Raw genomic sequence first — 11,063 nt, 5'->3', positions numbered from 1 at the left:
TCATCTAGCAGGCCTTAGGAGTGACAAATATCATATCGCATCTGACAGCCAAATTATATTCCCGACTGGGGGCCTTTGCTACCGCCGGGACAGCCGCTTTGATTCACTTAAGTGGGAAACAACTAGTGAGAGTTAGTGTCCCTCCCGGGCATGGTGGAACCCCCGTACGGTGCCCCCCGTATCTAGGTCTGTCTCCCTTCCCGATGCAGGTTGACCGCCTCCCATACAGTGCCTCCGGAAAGCCTTCCCTCCAGCCAAATATGTGCCCCCCTCTCACAGCGCCTCCCAGAGGCCTACCTCCCACTGCATAATACTCGCCCCCCTCCTCTACCCTTGTGCCCCCGTAAGGAGTATGAGACGAATGGCAGATGTTGTCTCTAAGTGGAGGCAGCCCTCTTTTAGCCCTACTTTACCCTACTATAAATTCTACCATCTCACTCCAAATAGCAGTGAGCAAGACTATCTCTGTATATTTCTCTTTCTTCTTTAAACCGGCAGTTACAGTACATGACTCTCGGGACTCACACTGACAGACAGGAGACTGCTTTGCCGGGCAAACCAATTATGAAAAACTCAACACAACTGTTCATGGTGTTTCTGCTGCCTGTGTCAACTCAGTATCCCAGCAATTTGACAACAAACCAGGAGGATAATGAAGGGGAATGTGTTGATGAAGGTCCCAATGCTTAAGGTAACGTTTTGCAATTGTACTGTTTAACGAAAGGAGGAGAACTCCCCCTTCTCTGTCTCTTTGTGTAAATCTCTCTCTCAATTAAAAGGGCTATATTGGCATGGAAAACAAAAGTGAAATAAACTTTAAAAAATGAACAGTAAACAGTACACTCACAAAAGCTCCAAAAGAATAAAAACATTTCAAATGTCATATTATGTCTAGTGAGTGTTATAACGATGTGCAAATAGTTAAAGTACAAAATGGAAAATAAATAAACATGAATATGGGTTGTATTTACAATGTTGTTTGTTCTTCACCTGGTGCCATTTTCTTGTGGCAACAGGTCACAAATCTTGCTGCTGTGATGGCACACTGTGGTATTTCACCCAAAAGATATAGGAGTTTATCAAAATTGAATTTGTTCTGGAATTCTTTGTGGATCTGTGTAATCTGAGAGAAATATGTGTCTCTAATATGGTCATACATTTGGCAGGAGGTTAGGAAGTGCAGCATTTTGTGGGCAGTGTGGACATAACCTGTCTTCTCTTGAGAGCCAGGTCTGCCTACGGCGGCCTCTCTCAATAGCAAGGCTATGCTCACTGAGTCTGTACATAGTCAAGGCTTTAGTTAATTTTGGGTCAGTCACAGTGGTCAGGTCTTCTGCCACTGTGTACTCTGTGTATAGGGCCACATAGCATTCTAGTCTGCTCAGTTTTTTGGTTAATTCTTTCCAATGTGTCAAGTAATTATCTTTTGGTTTTCTTATGATTTGGTTGGGTCTAATTGTGTTGCTGTTGCTTTCTGTGGGATCTGTTTGTGTTTGTAAACAGAGCCCCAGGACCAGGTTGCTTAGTGGACTCTTCTCTAGGTTTATCTTTCTGTAGGTGATGGCTTTCTTATGTAAGGTTTGGGAATCACTTCCTTATAAGTGGTTGTAGAATTTAACGTCTCTTTTCTGGATTTTGATCATTAGCGGGGAGCGGCCGAATTCTGCTCTGCATGCATTATTTGGTGTTTTACGTTGTACACAGAGGATATCTCAAATTGTTGTTGGTCCCATTTTGGGAATTATTGGTTGGTGAGCGTACCCCAGATCTCACAGCCATAAAGGACAGGGGGTTCTATAACCGACTCAAGTATTTTTTAGACGTATCCTCATTGGGATGTTATATTTTATGTTCCTTTTCATGACATAGATTTCCCTTCTTGCCTTTTCTCTCAAATATTCACAGCTTTGAGGAAGTTACCTGTGGCGTGGATGTTTAGGCCCAGGAATGTATATTTTTTTGTGTGCTCTAGGGCAACAGTGTCTAGATGGAATTTGTATTTGTGGTCCTGGCTACTGGACTTTTTTTTGGAACACCATTATTTTTGTCTTACTGAGATTTACTGTCAGGGCCCAGGTCTGACAGAATCTGTGCAGAAGATCTAGGTGCTGCTGTATGTCCTTCTTGGTTTGGAACAGAAGCACCAGATCGTCAGCAAACAGTAGACATTTGACTTCAGAATCTAGTACTCACTCTCTCAGACAGACAAGGCATGCTGAGTTCAGATCATATCAAATGGAATAGATTCCCTATGCCTTACTTATGTGTTTGTTGATTTATGCTACACAAAGACACAGCTCTGCATATTTCATGTGGATAGTCTCTATCTCTCTCTCCTGTTCTCTCTCTTGTTATGAGAGAACTCTCTCTCTCTCCTGTTCTCTCAATTCAATTCAGTATCAATGTATCAGAGATTTATTGGCATGGGAAACATATGTTAATTAACATTGCCAAATCAAGTGAAGCAGACAATAAACAAAAGTGAAATAAACAATAAAATGAACATTAAACATTACACTTACAAAAGTTCCAAAACAATAAACACATTTCAAATGTCATATTATGTCTATATACAGTGTTGTAACAATGTGCAAATAGCTCAAGTACAAAAGGGAAAATAAATAAACATAAATATGGGATGTAATTACAATGGTGATTGTTCTTCACTGGTCTCTCTCTCTCTCCTGTTCTCTCTCGCTCTCTCTCTCCTGTTCTTTCTCTCTGTCAGGACCCGGTGTGAGAAACAGTCACTAATAGTCGGCAGAACCCAGAAGATGAGGCAGACGCAGCAGTACTAGAGACGGTGGTTTAATCAAGGTAAAAGATCTTCAGGCAAAAAATATAAATCCACAACGTCAAAAGTAAAGCCAAGAGAAAAAATGGATAACCTCCAAAATACAAAGAAAATCCACAAAGTTGTAAGAACAGCAGGGAAAAACAAACCTCAAAAGACTAATCAAAAATAAACAAGAACAAAACCAGAGTACCTCTGGAAAATCCAACTAGAGAAATATATGTTCACAGCATGGCTGGGGCTGGGTGCTAACATACAAACACAGAGCAAAGAACTGAGGAACACTCAGGGTTTAAATACCTACAAGAAAATGAGGCACAGGTGCAAACAATAACTAGAACAAGGGAAAAACAAAAGGTTCAAAAAGGCGCAATGGGAGCATCTAGTGACCAAAACCTGAATAGTCCTGGCCAAAACCTGACACTCTCACTCTCTCTCTCTCCTGTTCTCTCTCACTCATTCTCTCTATCTCCTGTTCTGTATCTCTCTTGTTATGAGATCACTCTCTCCTGTTCTTCCTCTTTAGTTTTTTATGAGATCACTCTCCCCTTCTCTCATTCCGACTTCCTCTTTATCTCATACAGTTGAAGTCGGAAGTTTACGTAAAGCTTACCAAATACATTTAAACTCAGTTTTTCACAAATCCTGACATTTAATCCAAGTTAAAATTCCCTGTCTTAGGTCAGTTAGGATCACCACTTTATTTTCAGAATGTGAAATGTCAGAATAATAGAGCTTTTATTTCTTTTATTTCTTTCATCACATTCCTAGTGGGTCAGAATTGTACATACACTCAATTAGTATTTGGTAGCATTGCCTTTAAATTGTTTGACTTGGGTCAAACATTTCGGGTAGCCTTCCACAAGCTTCCCACAATAAGGTGGGTGAATTTTGGCCCATTCCTCCAGACAGAGCTGGTAAAACTGAGTCAGATTTGTAGGCCTCCTTGCTCGCACACGCTTTTTCAGTTCTGCCCACACATCTTCTATAGGATTGGAGGTCAGGGCTTTGGGATGGCCACTCCAATAACTTGACTATGTTGCCCTCAAACCTTTTTGCCACAACTTTAGAAGTATGCTTGGGGTCATTGTCCATTTGGAAGACCCATTTGGGACCAAGGTTTAACTTCCTGACTGATGTCTTGAGATGTTGCTTCAATATATCCACATAATTGTCCTTCCTCATGAGACATCTATTTTGTGAAGTGCACCAGTCCCTCCAGCAGCAAAGCACCCCCACAACATGATGCTGCCAGCCCCGTGCTTCACGATTGGGATGGTGTTCTTCGGCTTGCAAGCATTCCTCTTTTTCCTCCAAACATAACGATGATCATTATGGCCAAACAATTCTATTTTTGTTTCGTCAGACCAGAGGACATTTCTCCAAAAAGTACGATCTTTATCCCCATGTGCAGTTGCAAACCATAGTCTGGCTATTTTATGGCTGTTTTGGAGCAGTGGCTTCTTCCTTTCTGAGAGTCCTTTCAGGCTAAGTCGATATAGGACTCGTTTTACTGTGGATATAGATACTTTTGTACCTGTTTCCTCCAGCATCTTCACAAGGTCCTTTGCTGTTGTTCTGGGATTGATTTGCACTTTTCGCACCAAAGCACGTTCATCTCTAGGAGACAGAGCGCGTCTCCTTCCTGAGCGGTATCATGGCTGCGTGGACCCATGGTGTTTGTACTTGCGTACTATTGTTTGTACAGATGAACGTGGTACCTTCAGGCGTTTGGAAATAGATTTTCCCATGATGTTAAGCAAAGAGGCACTGAGTTTGAAGGTAGGCCTTGAAATACATCCACAGGTACACCACCAATTGACTCAAATTATCAGAAGCTTCTAAAGCCATGACATCATTTTCTGGAATTTTCCAAGCTGTTGAAAGGCACAGTCAACTTAGTGTATGCAAATTTCTGACCAACTGGAATTGTCATGAATTATAAGTGAAGTAATCTGTCTGTAAACAATTGTTGGAACAATTACTTGTGTCATTCACAAAGTAGATGTCCTAACCGACTTGCCAAAAGTATAGTTTGTTAACAAAACATTTTTGGAGTGGTTGAAAAATGAGTTTTAATGACTCCAACCTAAGTGTTTTTTTATTTTACCTTTATTTAACTAGGCAAGTCAGTTAAGAATTATTTTTTTTTTTCAACGACAGCCTAGGAACAGTTGGTTAACTGCCTTGTTCACAGGCAATTCTACTGATTTTTACCTTGTCAGCTCAGGGATTAGATCTAACTGTCACGAATCCCGCTTCCTGAGTCTGGGTTTGCCTGTGTGTCTGTCCTGGAGTGTGTTTCAGGTGTCCTGGAACGCACCCTGTCTGGTTGCCGGGCGAATTAGCTCATTGGGAGATTGGTTTCACCCGCACCTGTTTCCCGTCAGTAATCTGCACACCTGTCCTGATCATCATCTCTACCCTTCAAAAGCTCTGACCTGACTTCCATTCCCTGCCGGATCGTTAGCCATGAATAATATGTTGTGCCTGAGTACCAGACTCCAGTTGGATAGAATTTGTTTTGTTGTTTTCATTTACGTATTGCTTGCCTTGAACTTACCTCCGTTTGTTTTGTCTTCAGTTACTCACCTGGATCATTCACTCCATTCCCGCCTGGTTGACAGAGGATTCTGCTACTACATTGGATTCACCTATTTCCTCTCATCTACTCACCACCGCTGCCCGTTACGCCATCTGGATATATCTACCTTTTCACATTTCACTGTAAATAAATACTCACCTTCTTCCTACGCTCCTTGTCCTGGTCTGCTTCTGGGTTCGATCTTGAAAGATCGTGACAGAACGATCCGGCCAGTAATGAACCCAGCGGACCTGGACTCCGTTTGCCATGCCATTACCCTGCAGGAGAAGAAATTGGGACAACACAATACGGCGCTACAGGAGATAGCGAGTTCGATCCAGAATTTATCTGCTAGCTTGACACAAGTCCAGGATCAGCTCAGTTTGCAGGTGATTCATTCACTACCGGTTTCACCCATTTCACCTGCCGTGTCTGAAGCGGTTCCATTTCGTGAACCCAAGGTACCGACGCCTGATAAATATGAAGGGGATTTGGGAAAATGCCGTTCGTTTCTTATGCAGTGTGGGTTAGTGTTTGATCTACAGCCCCATTCTTACGCCACTGACAAGGCTAGGATAGCCTTTGTTATTGAACTGTTGCGTGGAGGAGCTCTGGAATGGGCTTCAGCCGTTTGGGAACGACAGGGAACCTGCACGGCTTCATATCAGGAGTTCACGGGAGAGATGAGGAAGCTTTTTGATCATCCAGTCCGAGGTAAGGACGCAGCTAAACGTTTGTTCTCTCTTCGCCAAGGAGATCGCAGGGTGGCAGATTTTATGATTGAGTTCAGGACATTGGCTGTGGAGAGTGGTTGGAATGAGGAGTCACTACAAGCGGTTTTTTACAAGGGGTTGTCAGATGAACTTAAGGATGAGCTGATTTCTTATCCAGAGCCTAGTGACTTAGACAGCTTGGTCGCTTTATCTATTCGGGTTGATAATAGAGTCCGAGAGAGAAGGAGGGAGAAGCAGTGGGGTCTATCCAATCAATCTGTAACTCGGTTACCATTCGGTTCAGGAGGTGAACCAGGACGTATTGATCGTTATTCTCCACAAGGGATTAGTGGAGGAGTCTTGCCACCAGATTCTGAACCAATGCAAGTGGGGCGACACGGGCTAACTAAGGAGGAGCGCCAAAGTAGACGTGAGACCAATAGCTCTTTCTACTGTGGTAGATCGGGACATTACAACTCCGCTTGTCCACAGCGCCCGTTAAACTGCACGGCTCGCTAAATTTGGGAGGAATTTTAGCGAGCCAGTCTCAATCTCTCAAGGATCTTGTCAGACCCCGTTTTCCTGCGACCCTTATGAATAAGGATCAGAGTTTTGACCTGAACGCTTTTATCGATTCAGGTGCCGATGGCAACTTTATGGATGCCGACTTGGTGGAACAGCTGGGGCTTTCCAAGGAGCAATTGCCGGAAGCCATTGAAGCAACCACTCTGAACGGCAGTAGTCTGGCACGGATCACTATGAGGACTGAACCGGTTAAGATGTTGTCGGGAAATCGGGAAATCATGTCGGGAAATCATTCAGAGTTTATCTCTTTCTTCATTTTGTCCTCGCCCCATGTTCCTCTGGTTCTTGGTTACCCCTGGCTGAAGGAACACAATCCCTCGTTTGATTGGGTGACAGGGAAGGTAACTAGTTGGAGCATTGAGTGTCATGCTAACTGCCTTAGGACTGCCTGTTCTCCTGCTGTTTCCAGTCAGGTCAGTGACTCTGCTCCTCCTGATTTGTCCCTGGTTCCAGAAACATATCACGAGTTGGGTGAGGTATTCAGTAAACAGAAGGCTCTGTCTCTTCCTCCCCACCGACCTTATGATTGTGCGATTAATCTGTTTCCTGGATCTGCCTTTCCCAAGGGACGGTTATACAGTATCTCTCGACCGGAACGTGAGGCCTTGGAGACCTACATCAAGGAGTCTCTAGCTACAGGTCTCATTCGGCCATCGTCATCACCTTTGGGAGCAGGATTTTTTTTTGTGAGCAAGAAGGATGGTTCTCTTCGACCGTGTATTGATTATCGGGGTTTGAATGAGATTACGGTTAAGAACAAGTATCCCCTGCCCTTGATGAGCTCGGCTTTCGATTCCTTACAGGGTGCTACGGTTTTTACGAAGCTTGATTTATGTAATGCTTATCATTTGGTTCGGATCAAGGAGGGGGACGAGTGGTTGACTGGGTTCAATACTCCGATGGGACATTTTGAGTACCAGGTGATGCCGTTTGGACTGACCAACGCTCCGGCGGTGTTCCAAAGTATGGTGAATGACGTTTTGAGAGATATGATTGGGATTTTTGTGTTCGTTTACCTGGATGATATCCTCATCTTCTCAAAGGAGCTTTCTAGCCACGTTCTGCATGTCAAGCAGGTCCTGCAGCGGTTATTGGAGAACCGTCTGTTCGTGAAGGCGGAGAAATGTGATTTTCACGCCCATACAACGTCCTTCCTCGGGTACATCATATCCAGGGGAGAGATCAAGATGGACCAAGAGAAGGTTCGGGCGGTTCGGGATTGGGTCCAGCCAGGTACAAGATTGCAGCTCCAGAGATTCCTGGGGTTTGCGAATTTTTATCGGAGGTTTATCCGTGACTACAGCCGGGTGGCTGCACCTTTAACTGCCCTGACGTCTTGCACCAGAAAGTTCTGTTGGACTCCTGAGGCAGACCGAGCATTTCTGGACTTGAAGAGCCGATTCACCAACGCCCCGATTCTCTCTCAACCTGACACTTCCCGTCAGTTCGTTGTGGAAGTGGATGCTTCTGATGTGGGTGTGGGCGCCATCCTGTCCCAGCGTAGCTCCACTGACGGTAAACTCCATCCCTGCGCTTTCTACTCTGGTCGTCTTTCTCCAGCTGAAAGAAATTACGATGTGGGTAACCGGGAGCTTCTCGCTGTGAAGCTTGCCTTGGAGGAGTGGCGGCACTGGTTGGAGGGAGCGGAGCAACCGTTTGTGGTCTGGACTGACCACAAGAATCTGGCTTACGTACAATCGGCTAAACGTCTCAACGCCCGTCAGGCTAGGTGGGCCTTGTTTTTTGGACGTTTCAATTTTTCCCTGACATTCCGACCTGGGTCTAAGAACGGGAAGGCGGACGCCCTGTCCCGGATGTTCTCTAAGACGGAGGAGAGTGGGGTCAAGACTGAGACGATTCTTCCCCAGAATGTTGTCGTGGGAGCCGTTACATGGAGGATAGAGGAGGATGTGATGGCGGCCCTTCGGACGCAGCCCGGCCCCGGTAACGGTCCACCCGGTCGGTTGTTCGTACCCGAGTCGGTCCGTTCTGATGTCCTTCAGTGGTCCCACGCCAGCAAGATAGCTTGTCACCCTGGCGTTGCTCGGACTATGGCACTACTGCGCAGACGTTTTTGGTGGCCTGCCATGGGAGAAGATACCCGGAGGTTTGTTGCCGCATGTCCTGTTTGTGCCCAGAACAAGAGTACCAATCGGCCCAGCTCTGGGCTTCTTCATCCCCTACCTATTCCTCGGCGACCTTGGTCGCATCTGGCCCTGGATTTTGTCACGGGATTGCCCCCTTCTGTTGGGAACACGGTCATTCTGACCATTGTGGACAGATTCAGCAAGTTTGCTCATTTTGTTCCTCTCTCCAAGCTTCCATCGGCTACGGAGACGTCCGAGATCCTGGTCAGGGAGGTTTTCAGGGTTCACGGATTGCCCAGTGACATTGTGTCTGACCGTGGTCCTCAGTTTACCTCTGCTGTCTGGAAATCCTTCTGTTTGGCCATTGGAGCTACAGTCAGTCTCACTTCCGGATTTCACCCACAATCTAATGGTCAAGCGGAGAGAGCCAACCAGAAGATGGAGTCCACGCTGCGTTGTCTTGTCTCCTCTGATCCCACCTCTTGGTCATCTCAATTACCCTGGGTTGAGTATGCCCATAATACCCTTCCTTCATCTGCCACTGGGATGTCCCCCTTCCAATGCCTTTACGGATACCAACCTCCTTTGTTTCCTTCTCAGGAGAGGGATCTCTCGGTTCCTTCTGTCCAGACCCATATTCGTCGTTGCCACCGGACCTGGCATCGGGCCAGGAAGGCTCTCCTTAGAGTTTCTGACCGGTATCAGATACAGGCGAACCGTCGCCGTATTCCTGCCCCAGCTTATACGGTTGGAGATAAGGTTTGGTTGGCTACACGGGATCTTCCTCTACGGACGGAGTCAAGGAAGTTGTCACCTAAGTTCATTGGTCCGTTTGTAGTGGAGAGAATCATAAATCCTGTGGTGGTTCGACTCAAGTTGCCTGCAACACTTAGAGTGCATCCCACTTTTCATGTCTCCTGTCTCAAGCCGGTTCACCTTAGTCCTCTGTTGCCTCCTCCTCCTCATCCTCCTCCTCCTCGGATGATCGGAGGTGGTCCTGTCTACACGGTGCGCCGCATCATGGACTCCAGACGGCGGGGTCGAGGGTACCAGTTTCTAGTGGACTGGGAAGGATATGGTCCAGAGGAGAGGAGTTGGATTCCTCGGCGACAGATTCTGGATGACGACCTGATTCGTGACTTCTACCGCCTCCATCCTGGCGCTCCAGGTAGTCCGCCCGGTGGCGTTCGTCGGAGGGGGGGTACTGTCACGAATCTCGCTTCCTGAGTCTGGGTTTGCCTGTGTGTCTGTCCTGGAGTGTGTTTCAGGTGTCCTGGAACGCACCCTGTCTGGTTGCCGGGCGAATTAGCTCATTGGGAGATTGGTTTCACCCGCACCTGTTTCCCGTCAGTAATCTGCACACCTGTCCTGATCATCATCTCTACCCTTCAAAAGCTCTGACCTGACTTCCATTCCCTGCCGGATCGTTAGCCATGAATAGTATGTTGTGCCTGAGTACCAGACTCCAGTTGGATAGAATTTGTTTTGTTGTTTTCATTTACGTATTGCTTGCCTTGAACTTACCTCCGTTTGTTTTGTCTTCAGTTACTCACCTGGATCATTCACTCCATTCCCGCCTGGTTGACAGAGGATTCTGCTACTACATTGGATTCACCTATTTCCTCTCATCTACTCACCACCGCTGCCCGTTACGCCATCTGGATATATCTACCTTTTCACATTTCACTGTAAATAAATACTCACCTTCTTCCTACGCTCCTTGTCCTGGTCTGCTTCTGGGTTCGATCTTGAAAGATCGTGACACTAACAACCTTTCGGTTACTAGTCCAACGCTCTAACCACTAGGGTACCTGCCGCCCCAGTGTATGTGAACTTCAGACTTCAACTGTATCTCTCTTCCTCTCTTTTCCTCTCTGTGTATCTATCCCCTCTTCACTTTTTCTTATTATGAGTTCCCTCCCTTCCTGACACAGACTCAGTTAAATAAATGTGTGACATTGATCGAGAGATCCTGGAGGACGTGGTCTCATCTCCCAGAAAGGCACAGTGCCTTGTTAGATTATAAAATCAACAAACAGCAACCCTGTTACCATCGATGATGTCACAGTGCCATGTCTCCTCCTCTAGATGTTGTTTACATTAAACTCTGTAACTGTAACATCGATGATGTCACAGTGCCATGTCTCCTCCTCTAGATGTTGTTTACATTAAACTCTGTAACTGTAACATCGATGATGTCACAGTGCCATGTCTCCTCCTCTAGATGTTGTTTACATTAAACTCTGTAACTGTAATGTTGATGATGTCACAGTGCCATGTCTCCTCCTCTAGATGTTGTT

General features: G+C 45.9%; 2 long non-coding RNA genes across 2 annotated transcripts; both read left to right on the top strand.

Moving 5' to 3' along the window:
* Positions 1 to 445: 445 nt before the first annotated feature.
* Positions 446 to 6,869, top strand: LOC139571490 (uncharacterized). Its single transcript, XR_011674307.1, has 3 exons — positions 446 to 691; positions 2,729 to 2,817; positions 5,379 to 6,869. It is a non-coding gene; the product is annotated as an uncharacterized lncRNA (long non-coding RNA).
* A 3,209-nt stretch (positions 6,870 to 10,078) lies between these two features.
* LOC139571487 (uncharacterized) lies at positions 10,079 to 10,477 on the top strand. Its single transcript, XR_011674306.1, has 2 exons — positions 10,079 to 10,203; positions 10,309 to 10,477. It is a non-coding gene; the product is annotated as an uncharacterized lncRNA (long non-coding RNA).
* Positions 10,478 to 11,063: the final 586 nt, after the last annotated feature.

The sequence above is a fragment of the Salvelinus alpinus genome, chromosome 3, assembly GCF_045679555.1.
Source record: "Salvelinus alpinus chromosome 3, SLU_Salpinus.1, whole genome shotgun sequence".
Taxonomy (NCBI): Eukaryota; Metazoa; Chordata; class Actinopteri; order Salmoniformes; family Salmonidae; genus Salvelinus; species Salvelinus alpinus.
Note: the sequence above shows the minus strand (reverse complement) of the source record. Positions and strands in the feature narration are given on the sequence as shown.